This window comes from Rattus norvegicus, chromosome X (genome assembly GCF_036323735.1).
Source record: "Rattus norvegicus strain BN/NHsdMcwi chromosome X, GRCr8, whole genome shotgun sequence".
Lineage (NCBI taxonomy): Eukaryota > Metazoa > Chordata > Mammalia > Rodentia > Muridae > Rattus > Rattus norvegicus.
The window spans coordinates 17,127,844-17,141,899 of record NC_086039.1 but is presented as its reverse complement, the minus strand read 5'-3'; positions in this window follow the sequence as shown (position 1 = coordinate 17,141,899).

Here is a 14,056-nt window from a genome sequence, read left to right as displayed (position 1 = left end):
AGAACCCAAGCTAGGCCCTTCTTGAACATTCATGCTCTGGGTTCTGCCTGCATGGTTTCTCATCTCTATGACTTTCTTTTAAAAAAGATTTATTTATTTATTATATGTAAGTACGCTGTAGCTGTCTTCAGACACACCGGAAGAGGACATCAGATCCCATTACAGATGGTTGTGAGCCACCATGTGGTTGCTGGGAATTGAACTCAGGACCTCCAGAAGAGCAGTCAGTGCTCTGAACCACTGAGCCATCTCTCCAGCCCCTCTATGACTTTCTAGAGTCACTTCCTGAATGAGCAGAAGCTTATTAAGAAAATGGGCAAGCATCTGACCAACTTTCTCAGGCTGGAGGGGCCACAGCCACTGCAGATTGGAGTACCCCAGCTATCTCAGGGTGTCTCCTCAAGTTGCTCGCCCTCAGACAGATTACAGGGTCTTCTAGCTTCCCAGGTGGCTCCTGCCTCTGCTGTGCAGAGCCTCAGAAATGAGCCTCTCCAGCCACTAGGCAGCTTTGTGGCCACCTCAAAGCCCATACAAAGCATTGGACCAAAAATAAAGCCCTTTGAAAGGAAAAAAGTATATAAATTTTGGTCAGGTATGCTATCCCACACTTATAATTCTAGCACTTGGGAGGCAGAGGCAGGCAGATTCTGTGAGTTCCTGGCCAGTCTGGTTGACAGAGTGCGTTCCAGATGAGCTAGGACTACACAGTGAATTCTTGTCTCAGACAAATAAGAAGGGAAAAAAGGTATACGTTTTAGTTGTCTCAAATGCTTGTCTCCTTCACTCCATTAGGAATGTTCTCGGGCTGGGGATTTAGCTCAGTGGTAGAGCGCTTGCCTAGGAAGTGCAAGGCCCTGGGTTCGGTCCCCAGCTCCGAAAAAAAGAACCAAAAAAAAAAAAAAAAGGAATGTTCTTGATACTATTTCAAACACAGATACTTAAACAATTCAGAGGGCTGAAAGAGATGGCTCAGTGCTTAAGAACACTGGCTGCTCTTTCAGAAGTCCTGAGTTCAAATCCCAGCAACCACGTGAAGGCTCCCAGCCTTCTATAATGGGATCTGATGCCCTCTTCTGATATGTCTGAGGGGAGCAACAGTGTACTCACATAAAATAAATAAACAAATCTTTAAAATAATGAAACAAGCTGGAGAGATGACTCAGCGGTTAAGAGCACTGACTGCTCTTCCAGAGGTCCTGAGTTTAATTTCCAGCAACCACATGGTGGCTCACAACCATCTGTAATGGGATCGGATACCCTCTTCTGCTGTGTGTCTGAAGACAGCTACAATGTACTTATATAATAAATAAATAAATCTTGAAAAAGAGAAGAGGTTGGTCCTCTTTTGTAAAACAAAACAAAATTCACCCTCAAATGCCCTTGCTACAAAGCTGATTAACTGATTAGAATTTCAACTACTGTTGTAAGGGTCAAATATTCTAAGTCCAGAGCTGAATTACAACTTATCTTGGTCATTTTTAGCCCCCTAAATAGCCACTTCTTGCCCACCTCTCTGTGTCTAACCTAACCTAACATCTAGTGACTAACATATAAAACCATTTTTTTTTTTGGTTCTTTTTTTCGGAGCTGGGGACCGAACCCAGGGCCTTGCGGTTCCTAGGCAAGCGCTCTACCACTGAGCTAAATCCCCAACCCCTAAAACCATTTTTGCATGGATTAATTTTTGAGATATTTTTTAATTTATGTGTATAGGTGTTTTGCCTGCGTGTATGTCTGTGCACCACATGCATGCATGGGGACTGCAGAGGCCAGAAGAGCAGGACATAGATTCCCCTGGAACTGGAGTTGCATATAGTTGTGAAGCACTGTGTTGGAACTTGAACCCTGATCATGTTCTACAAGAGCAAGAAATGCTCTCAACACTGTCTTCTCCACCCGGGAAAGTTTGATTAAATGCAGAACTCCAGGCAAGGTGTGGTAATGCTTGCTTTTAATCCCAACACTCAGGAGGAAATACCTTGTTTGTTATCTTCCCTGAATCTGGTGTTGTTTGATAAGAAATCTGATGTGGGGGGGTTGGGGATTTAGCTCAGCGGTAGAGTGCTTGCCTAGCAAGCGCAAGGCCCTGGGTTCAGTCCCCAGCTCTGGAGAAAAAAAAAAGAAATCTGATATGGGGAGAGTAGAATGTTTGCTCAGGAGTTAAGAGCACTTGTTGCTCTTGTAAAGGATCCAGGTTAATTCAGTTCCCAGGACCCACATGGTAGCCCACAACCATACTCACTCCAGTTCTAAGGGATGCTTCTGACCTCTGTGGGATGCTTCTGACCTCTAGGATATATATGGCGTGGTGGTGCATGCATTTAATCCCAGCCCTCAGGAGGCAGAGGCAGGTGGATCTCTGTGAGTTTAGTGCCAGTCTACTCTACACAGTGAGTTCCAGGACTACACAGTGAGACACTGTCTTCTTAAAAAAAAAGAGTGTAAGGATTTGCTTTTCTAGGTCTGGGTTAACTCACTCAGGATGATCTTTTCTAGTTCCATCCATTTGCCTGCAAACTTCATGTCTTTGTTTTAACAGCTGAGTAATATTCACTTTTTAGTGGACATTAGCTGTTAAGTAAATGATAATCATACTAAAATCCACAGACTGTGAGAGGCTAAATAACAAGGAGGGCTCAAGAGGTGGGGGATGCATGGATCTCCTTGGGAAGAAGAAACAGATGGACCAGGGACAGGCGAAGGTGGAACAGGAGGGACTGGGTGCGGGGAAGATGGCGGGAGAAAATGCTGGCAGAGGCAACTGGAGTTAGCGGGCATTTGGGGAGGAATGCAGAAAGCTAGTGTTAATGCAACCAACCTCCCTGGAATTGACAAGTGAACCTAGGGAAGTCTCTTAGTAAGGAGGGATACGGAGGCCAGACTGGCCATGTTCTATAACCAGGCAAGGCTCCTAGCAGTGGGGTTGCTATATTAACCCAGCCATACAACTTTCAACCTACAATCTATCCTGCCTGCAGGATGTGCTGGGGTAATTGTGGGTGTGGCCAACCAATGACTGATCCAACATAAGGCCCACACCATAAGAGGGAGAAAATGCCTGCCACTGCCTGGATGTAGAGGCTAGATAGCCCAGAGACCCAGGGTAGAATCAAACATGACTGGCAAAAAAGTTGGTGAAATGATTCCTAATGACTCATAGCTCAGTGCCTAACCCAACTGTTACCAGAGGGGCACCATCCGGCAACTGATGGGAACAGATGCAGAGACCCACATTCAAACAGTAGGCAGACTCAGGGGAATCCCACAGAAGAGGGGGGAGGAAGGATTGTAGGAGTCAGAGGGGCTCACACAATCAGCTAATCAGGGCCCACAGTGGCTCACAGACACAATCAGGGAGCCTGTATGGGTCTGAGCTAGCTTCTCTGCATATATGTTATGGTCATGTAGCTTGGTGTTCTTGCGGGACTCCTAACAATGGGCATGAAGAGTATCTCTTTTTTTAACTCTCAAAATACTTTTTATTGATTCTTTGGGAATTTCACATCATGTACCCCAATCACACTTCCCAGTCCTTCCATATCCACCCCCCACCCTTGTGATTTGTATGTCCGTGTATCACATATATGCGTGGAGACCAGAAGAGTGTGCTGGATCCCCTGGAGCTGGAGTGATAGAGGGCTGGCGAGCCTCCATGTGGGTGCTGGGAACTGAACCTGGGCCCTCTGGAAGAACAAGTAGAGCCATAGCTCTGGCTCCGAAGACATAGAGTTTGAAGATATTTCCCAGACTGTTATATATACCCTGAAATGACTTTTCACATTAATACCATATAGGTGTACAGGAATAGACTTTGTTTTCTCTGCCAATTACAGAATTAAAAGACAGGAAAGAAGTATTACTAGAAATCTTAGAGACTCCCAGCAGAACATCTTAGGATGCCAACAGATAATACAAGGGAAGTCAGGGTCCTCTTGTGGACTTCTCAATTTCATTAATAAAATAATTTTAAGGGGCTGGAGAGATGGTTCAGCGGTTAAGAGCCCCAACTGCTCTTCCAGAGGTCCTGAGTTCAATTCTCAGCAACCACATGGTGGCTCACAACCATCTGTAAAGAGATCTGATGCCCTCTTCTGGTGTGTCTGAAGACAGCTACAGTGTACTTATATATAATAAATGAATAAATCTTTTAAAATAATAAAATAATAAAATAATTTTAAAAGGACTTGGGGTTGGAGAGGTGGCTCAGCAGTTAGAAGATTTAGCTGCTCTTTCAGGGGACCCAGGTTCAATTCCTCACACCTACATGGTGCCTAACAATTATCTGTAACTCCAGTTCGAGGATCTGAAACCTTCTTCTGGCCCCTTCGAGCATAGCAGGTACACATGTGGTACAGTCGCACATACATACTTGGCTGGGAAAGGAGCTTTAGAAAAAGAGCAAGGGTCAAGTGCAGTGGCACACACCTGTAACCCCAGCACACAGGAGGTAGAGGCAGGAGGATCTCTGTGAGTCTGAGCCCAGCCTGGCCTTCAGAACAAGTTCCAAGACAGCCAGGGATCTGTTACAAAGAGAAACCCTGTGTTAAAAAAAAAAACATGGGGTTGGGGATTTAGCTCAGTGGTAGAGCACTTGCCTAGCAAGCACAAGGCCCTGGGTTCGGTCCTCAGCTCCGGAAAAAAAAAAAAAAACATTTTTAAAGGGATGAGGGGAGAGGAGCAAAAGCCAAAAGCATAAATGAAGGGAGCTTAAAAACAAATTTGGGTTGCGGCCAACATCCAAAAGAAAAAGAAATAGATAATGGCAAAGGCAGGCAGATCCATCTGAACCTCATGGTGGATCACTGGGACTGAATTAAGGGTGGGAATTCTGGGAAGGAAAAGTATAATCCTAACGTGAACCTCCTCCCTAGGGGTGGTAACCTTACCAAGGTCCTCTGACCTGTCTGTCCCACTAGATCAACTAATCCTTAAGAGAGGACACAATGGCTCATCTCCACCTAGAGGTAGAACCTGTCCTTCACAATGTCCTCAATACAATTCTCTAGGTTACACTCACAGTGCAATAATAACCTTATGAGTTGACTTGACCACTACTTTCCTCCTAGCCAAACATCCTACACTCAAAATTTGATCATTAAAAATACAATCTTGGGGGGTTGGGGATTTAGCTCAGTGGTAGAGCGCTTGCCTAGCAACCACAAGGCCCTGGGTTCGGTCCCCAGCTCCGAAAAAAAAAAAAAAAAAACCAATCTTGGGCTGGAGAGATGGCTCAGAAGTTAAGAGATGTGACTGCTCTTCCAGAGTACCTGGGTTCAATTCCTAGTACCCATATGGTGGCTCACAACCACTTGTAACTCCAGCCCCAGGTGATCCAATGCCCTCTCTTGTTGGCTTCCAAGGGTACCAGGCAAGCTTCAGTCAAAATTATGAGCACACATAAAATAAGTAGATAATTTTAAAAGTGTAATTTTGGACAAGTGAGATAAAGATGCTTGTCATGCAAGCTGGATAACTTCAGTCTGATCCCCAGAATTCTCAGTGACAGAAACCAACCATAGTTGCTCTTTGATCTCCACAAGAGTGCACACACACACACACACACACACACACACACACACACACACACACACACTTTTTTAAAAAAGATAGTAGGGCTGGAGAGATGGCTCAGCGGTTAAGAGCACTGACTGCTCTTCCAGAGGTCCTGAGTTCAAATCCCAGCAATCACATGGCAGCTCACAACCATCTGTAATGGGATCTGATGCCCTCTTCTGGTGTGTCTGAAGAAAGTGACAGTGTACTCACATACATGAAATAAATCTTTAAAAAAACATAGTCTCGGCTGGGGATTTAGCTCAGTGGTTAGAGCGCTTACCTAGGGAGCGCTTACCTAGGAAGCGCAAGGCCCTGGGTTCGGTCCCCAGCTCCGAAAAAAAGAACCAAAAAAAAAAAAAAACATAGTCTCCTAGCAAATCTGTAATTCCAGAATTTGGTAATGGAAGCAGGAGAGTATAAATCATTATCTTTCCCTACCCCTCACAGTTTCTGAGACAGGCCTCAAACTCAGAGACCCCCCTGCCTCTGCCTCCCAAGTATTGGAACTAAAAATGTCAGCCATCATATGTCCTCCCCATGGCTTGCTCAGCCTGCTTTTGTTTATTTTGTTTGTTTTGTTTTGTTTTGTTTTAGAGACAAAGTTTCTCTGTGTAGCCTTGGCTGTCCTGGAATTCACTCTGTAGACCAAGCTGGTCTGGAACTCACAGAAATCCACCTGCCTCTGACTCCCAAGTGCTGGGTTTAAAGGCAGGCACTCCCACTGCCCTGCAAGAGTTTCTTTCTTTTTTTTTTTTTTTTGGTTCTTTTTTTTTTTTTTTTCCGGAGCTGGGGACCGAACCCAGGGCCTTGCGCTTCCTAGGCAAGCGCTCTACCACTGAGCTAAATCCCCAGCCCCAAGAGTTTCTTAATACTGCTGAGACGGGTGTGTCTGAAATACAATGCCCATGATTTAAAATGAAAGGGTACAGAGAGAGACTGAAAAGGGTTGTCTGATGCACAGTGTACCAAATCTTGAATACAAGTCAGTAACGTCAGCTTCTTTACCAAGTCTGCAACTTGGACTTGCTAGGCAAGATTCAAATAGCTACGAGAAAGTACTGCCTTGGAAACACTGCCAACCTTAGAGCCAGTGTGCAGGTGCAGAACCAGCAGCCTATAGGAATCTGGAAGGTCTTGGTGCAGTTTAAAGTGCAGGAAAAACCTCGGTACCTGGGAAGAGCTTTGGGTAGGCAATCTCACGATAGCAAACGAGAACTCACAGATGGGTTTCTTCCCATTCTGCTCAAACTCTACCAGTTAAAGTCCAAGTAGCAGTCCCTGGCAAACATCTAGGAGGTCATGGTGACAATGGCTTCTAGGTTCGAGACTCCAGACAGATGGATGGTGGGGTTAGCCCTGGGTCACGGAATGCCAACTTTTCTCCATGTCAGTGGCTCCAAGCACCACGTTGGCATTTTTCACAGTATGTGACCTCTCTCACTGATGGTACTTTCCTCATCCATGTCCTGCGGTATTATGTTCCCATCTTGCCGCTGACAGACTTCATTCCCACCCACACACCCACTTCCCTGGTGCATGTTAGCTAGAAATGGCTGGGCAGTACCTGAATTATTCTGCTTATGGTTCGAACACAAACTTTAATGTAGTCCTCACACTTGCCCCACCCACTTCCTTCAACAGACCGTCCCACCAGCCTGATAACACCTCTTGTTGTTGGTGGTGGCTATTATTATTTATCAGAGGGCCTTGTATGACCCAGACTGACCTCAAATCTTGATCCTCCTTCCTCTGCTTCCTAACTATCGGGGTTACAAGGCATGTATCGTTACATTTGTTCACTGGGAGACTCGAGACTACCCAACACCTTGAGGCTGATTCCCTCCTTGAAACAGGCTCCTTCCTGAGACCACTGATGGAAGGTGTGCACTTAAAGATAATCATCTTCAACTGTTTACCCGTCTAGTAGTCTCTGCACTTCCTCCTTTGTAATTTGACTTCTCTTTTCCTTAATGAGGACTGAGGGCGAAGACCTCTCACACGTTTACTGGGCATTTGGATATGTTCTTCTGTGATGTGCGTGTTCCAATTATTTGCTCACCTGTCTGCTGGCTGCAAGAGATTTTTCAAAAGCATTTAATTAGAAGCCCGGCATGGTGGTGCACATCTATCATCCTGGCACTCAGGAGGCTGAAGCGAGAGCAGAAAGATCAAGGGCAGCCTTAAAACAAGGGCTAGGGCTATACCTCAGTTGGTAGAATGCTTGTCTAGTGTGTAGGAAGCCCTGAGTTTAAAACCTAGCACTTCATACACTCGAGCATGGTGGAGCATCTAACCTGGGCTACAGAGAAGTCTGTCTCAAAACAAAACAGAGGAGATCCAGGTGAGGAGGCGGTGGTACATGCTTGGAATCTCAGCGCTTACAAGGCTGAGGTACAAGGACTTTGAGTTCAAGTCTAACCTGGAATACACAGAAAGACCCAATGTAAAAACCAAAATAGCTGGCATAGTGGCACATGCCTTTAATCCCAGCAATTGGGAGACAGAAATGTGTCATCCTGGTCTACAAAGTGAATTCTGGGCTAGCCAGACCTGTGTAGCAAGACCCTATTTGTTCATCTCAAAGATAGATAGATAGATAGATAGATAGATAGATAGATAGATAGATAGATAGATAAAATATTTAATACTGGCCAGTCATTAAACATATCCTCAACTCCAGGTGGGGTGGCATATGGCCATAACTTGAGAGGTAGAGAGGCAGGATCAAGAATTCAAGACTGTCGGGCTGGAGAGATGGCTCAGTGGTTAAGAGCACTGACTGCTCTTCCAGAGGTCATGAGTTCAATTCCCAGCAACCACATGGTGGCTCACAACCATCTGTAAAGAGATCTGATGCCCTCTTCTGGTGTATCTGAAGACATCTACAGTGTACTTATATATAATAAATAAATAAAAATAAAAAAAAAGAATTCAAGACTGTCTTCTCCAACAGATGCAGTTTAAAGCTAGTCTCTGCTACATGAAACCTTGTCTCAAAAAAAAATCATCTCAGAAAGGGCTGGAGAGAGGATGGCTAAGTAGTTAAGAGCACATAGGTGGTACACAGATATACAGGCAGGTAAAACATCCAGACACATTTTTAAAAAACACGATTTTAAATGTAGAAAAGTTTTAAACTTGCTATCATGCTTGAGGCCCTGGGTTCAGGCTCTAGTATCGTAAGAAGAAGAGAGTAAACAATTCTCTGTTGAGTGTCCATGGTTTCTGCTTTGCTACGAGACAGCTGCCTCCAGGCAGTGACAGTGGCGGACAGTGCAGCTGGTATAGCTGCCCCTCTGGATAGGTCCTGGGCTCTCCCACTGCTAGCTGGGCTTGTTCGTGAGAGCACGGGGCTCTACAGCCACCCGACTCTATCTCTGCCTCTCTATCTTCTACAGACTGATCTCTCTGCATGCCTGGAAGGCCCAGAGAGGACTGTGGGCAGGCAGATGTTTCTGTAATTCCGCCCAGAGGTTCAGAAATCACACCTACGTTCTTTGTACTGTGCATGGTCTCATGGCTCTTCCGTGCCCCCGAAACTCCCAGCTACTTCATACTACCTGAGCACTCAGAGCCCTGTTTGCCACCTGACCTCACCTAATTGAGTATGCCTGGTTAATATTTTCTCGACTCCACATTCTGAACGGTAAGACAGAGAAAACGACACCATAGGTCAAAACCCTTGCTGTGTAAGCGTGCTGACCTGAGTTCTACATCTAAAACCCAGTTAAAGGTGGAAGAGGAGAAACCATGCCATAGTCCTCTGACAGCCACAAATGTGACATGACATGTGTGTCTACACCCATATATCATGCATACATCCATAGTAATAAATAATATTTAAAGTTATAAATGATAGTATTAACAGCTCCCATGTAACAGTTGGGTCATATTTAGACCAGACATGGCGGTATATTCCTTCAGCACCTGGGAGGCAGAGGCAGGTCAATGTCTATGCATCTGAGGCCAGCCTGCTTTACAGAGTAAGTTCCAGGACAGCCAAGACTACATAGCGAGACCTCACCCTGCCTCAAAAAACAAATACCCTACCCAAAAGAATGGAGCCACACTTTCATAATAATAAGAATTTTTCCTGGGTGGTGGTAGCACATGCCTTTAATCCTGGTACTCAAGAGGCAGATGAAGGTGGATCTCTGATACACGGGAGCTAGTTCTAGGACAGCCAGGGTGACACCAAGAAACCCTGTCTCAACAAAACAAAAAACAAAAAAATCAAGCCTGCCTTAAGTCCAGCTTTCTCATATGGAAAGGGGATGTGGTACTTAATTCTTTTTACTCAGCACACTAGCCTCCAATTCTAGGCATTTTGCTACAAATTACATGATTTCATTCTTCTTTATAGCTGAATAGTATTCCATTCCAGTCCTCTTTATAGCTGAATAGTATTTCATTTCAGTCCTCTTTATAGCTGAATGGCACATATCACATTCATAATGTCACAATAAACATGTGTAAACCATATGTTAGTAAAAACATGAATTCTTGGCAGTACAAGGACATTCTAGGGCATGCTCCCTGGCCTCCCCATGATCACTGTATAGCATAGCTAAAGCTCACAGTGTATCCCATACAGAAGTATTTTTGTTTCATTTTGAAGACAGAGTCTCTGTGACCCAAGCTATCTAATTTAGAACTCACTCTATATATCATCCGCTCTCCTCAAATTCGCAAGCCTCCTGCCTCAGCCTCTTTCTGGCCTCTACTGGCACCAGACATACATGTAGCGCACAGACATACATGCAGGCACAACACTTTCACACATTAAAATTTACTTTTTCCCCCCAAAGTTACATATCTGGAAATAACATCTGGATGGATCCTAAAGGCAATCATAAGTATTCTTTTGGTTTTACTATGTATGTATGCTGGAGGTGACACCCAGGACCTCGAGTATGTTAGCCAAGTACTCTAGCACCAAGCTTTAGAGCAGCCACTACAGTGTTTGCTTTTTTTTTTCATTTTTTAAAAGATTTATTTATTTATTATAGATGAGTACACTGTCACTGTCTTCAGACACACCAGAAGAGGGCATCAGATCCCATTACAGATGGTTGGGAGCCACCATGTGGTTGCTGGGAATTGAACTCAGGATCTCTGGAAGAGCAGCCAGTGCTCTTAACCGCTGAGCCATCTCTCCAGCCCCCCCCCTTTTTTCATTTTTAAAATTTATTTTTATGTGTGTTTGCCTGCATGTATGTATGTGCACTGTGTATTATGCTACCCACATGCTTAGTGCCCACAGAAGTCAAACAATGGCATTGGACCCCCTAGAACAGGGTTATAGACAGTTCTGGGCACTCATGTGGGTATTGGGAACTTAGATCCTCTTTGAGAACAGCAAATTCTCTTAACCATTAATTCACTGAACCTTTTCTCCAGCCCCACTACAGTACAATGTTTGTTTTATTGTTGTTGTTGTTGGTTGGTTGTTTGTTTGGTTGGTTAGTTTTGGAAGTTTCTCTGTGTAGTCCTAGTTGTCCTGGAACTCTGTACACCAGGCTGGCCTCAAACTCACAGAGATCCATTTGCTTCTGCTCCCAAGTGCTGGGGTTAAAGGTGTGTGCCACTGGGGCTGGAGAGATGACTCAGTGGTTAGGAGCACTGGCTGCTCTTCCTGAGGTCCTGAGTTCAAATCCCAGCAACCGCATGGTGGCTCACAACCATCTGTAAAGAGATCTGATGCCCTCCTCTGGTGTGTCTGAAGACCGCTACAGTGTGCTCATATACATAAAATAAATAAATCTTTTTTTAAAAAAAGGTGTGTGCCACCAAAGCCTGGCCCCTACAGTGTTCTTATAAGAGGAAGGTAGAATGGCACCTGATACAGACAGAACACTCAAATTTACACACTAAGGAAGACTGGTAGTCACCAGAACAAGAAGAACCAGGAAATGAAGTCCCCTGTAAATCCTGGGAATGGCCATCAAGCTATCTCGCCCAGCCTTTTGCTTCTGCCGTTTCCCACCCCCTCCAAACCTCTAACTGTGAGAGAACAGCTATCCGATGTTTTCCCAGAACCATCTGGCACCAATCTGCACATACAATAGATCGCCAGTAAATACTGTTTAAACAGGAAGGAGCCAGGCATGGTGGTGCGCACTCTAATCTTAACTGCTTGGGAAGCTGAGTCAGAAGGATGACTTGGGAACAGGAAGAGTCCGAGATGCTCTTGGGCAGCTGACTGGGAGTTGTCTGTGCATTGGGTCCCCTTGCATTGGGTGTGATTCTGTGCATTGACTTTGCTGGAGAAGACTCGACTTGCGGGTGGCATAGACAGGGTGGCACCTTTTCCCCTGGAGTCCCAGGACAGGCAGGGTGGGATTTCTAAGCAGCTGCACTCAAAGCATCAGCCTGGAAGGCAGTCCCTGCTCCCTGGGAAAGGGAGGCTCTGCTTCCTTTCTCTGCCACCTCCTCTCATCCCTCACACCAGGCCTCGCAAGTTCCCAGGAGCACCATTTTTTTCTTTCTTATCTGTCCTTTAAGCCTCTTGGTTCCAGCAGTTTATGAGCTAAATTCCAGCAAAGACCCTGCCTGATCCCTTCATTGACCCTTCTTGCTTTTGATGAGTAAGAGGAAGCAGAAGCCACAAGGCCTCTAGGTCTTCCGTTTGTATGGCCCTCTCTGCCATAAATTCTATCCTTGGCCTCAGTCTACAGCCTCAGACAGGCATGCTGTGTCTTTTGAGATTGCTGATGTCAACTCTTTTTAGTTCAAAAGAAGGAAACACAACCTGGAGGGAGCAAAGATAGAACCTAAGCCATACAACTGCAGTACAGTTCCCCTGGGCTAGAATGAGGCTCGCCTTGCAGTCCAGCACTCGCCCAGCATTTTGCTTCTGCCCTTTCCCACCCCCTTAAAACCATAACTGTGAGAGAACAGCTATCTGATGTTTTCCCAGTATCATCTGTTACCAACCTTCACACACAATAGATCGCCAGTAAATACTGTTTAAACAGGAAGAAGCCAGGCATGGTGGTGCACACTTGTAATTCTAGCTGTTTGGGAAGCTGAGTCAGAAGGATGACTTGGGTCCAGGAAGACTCCAAGACCCTCTTGGGCAGCTGACTGGGAGTTGTCTGTGCGTTGGGTTCTCTTGCAGAACAGATTGTTGAAGTGCTCAGTTCTGCATAAGGGGCCTTGCACTATTGTCCCCCGAAGTCATTACCCAGTTCTCCAAAAGAGGTAGATTATTCTTTTGTTTGGTTGGCTATGGGTGTTTTAAGACAGGGTTTCAGGGGCTGGGGATTTAGCTCAGTGGTAGAGCGCTTACCTAGGAAGCGCAAGGCCCTGGGTTTGGTCCCCAGCTCCGAAAAAAAAAAAAAAGAACAACAAAAAAAAAAAAGACAGGGTTTCTCTGTATAACAGTCCTGGCTGTTCTGGTGGCACTTGTCTTTTTTCTTTTCTTCTTTTTCGGAGCTGGGGACCGAACCCAGGGCCTTGCGCTTGCTAGGCAAGCACTCTACCACTGAGCTAAATCACCAACCCCAAAACTACCTCCTGGCTGTTCTGGAACTCACCGTGTAGACCAGGCTTGCCTCAAACTCACAGAGATCTGCCTGCCTTTGCCTCCCAAGTGCTGGGATTAAAGGTATGCACCATGGCTGGAGAGATGGCTCAGAGGTTAAGAGCACTGACTGTGCTTCCAGAGGTCCTGAGTTCAAATCCCAACAACCACATGGTGGCTCAGAACCATCTGCAATGGGATCTGATGCCCTCTTCTGGTGTGTCTGAAGACAGCTACAGTGTATTCATACATGAAATAAATGAATTTTTTTTAAAAAGGTGTGCACCATGACTGCACAGATATTATGATCATTCTAAACCAAACATAAGAAATTTGCTTCCTGTGACTAGCTATTCACCTTTGGAGGGGAACATTTGATATGCTTTTTCTCAACCTGATAGAGGGAGTAATCTGTAGGCCTTGTTGGGAGAAAGCCTTTGTCCTGAGATCTTTCCTTTTCCTACTATTATATAAAGATGCGAGGTCTGAGTGGACGGATTAGGACACCAACCCAGTCACAAAACCGCCAACCTATAGTTTGTCCCGCCTGCAGAGTGTTTTGGGAATGGAGCTGAGCATAATCATCATGGGAGAGACCAGAGAGACTCCATGAAGCAACTGGTGCGAGCAGATACAGAGTCCCACAGCCAAACACTAGGTGGAGCTTGAGGAGTCCTGCATGGCTGGGGAAGGAAGGATCTGAGGAGCCAGAGGGGTCAGGACACCAGGAGAACATGGCGCACAGAATCAACTGACCACGGCTCATGGGAGCTCACAGAGATCAGGGAGCCTCTGGGGTCTGACCTAAGTCCTGTGTATATATGTTATAGTTGTGTAGCTTGGTGTCGTGTGGGAATCCTAAGAGTGGGAGCAGAGGCTATCTCTGACTCTTTTTCCTACTCGTGGGAACTTTTCCTCCTATTAAGTTGCCCAGTCCAGCCTTGACGTGAGAATATACGCCTGCCTGCTCTTACT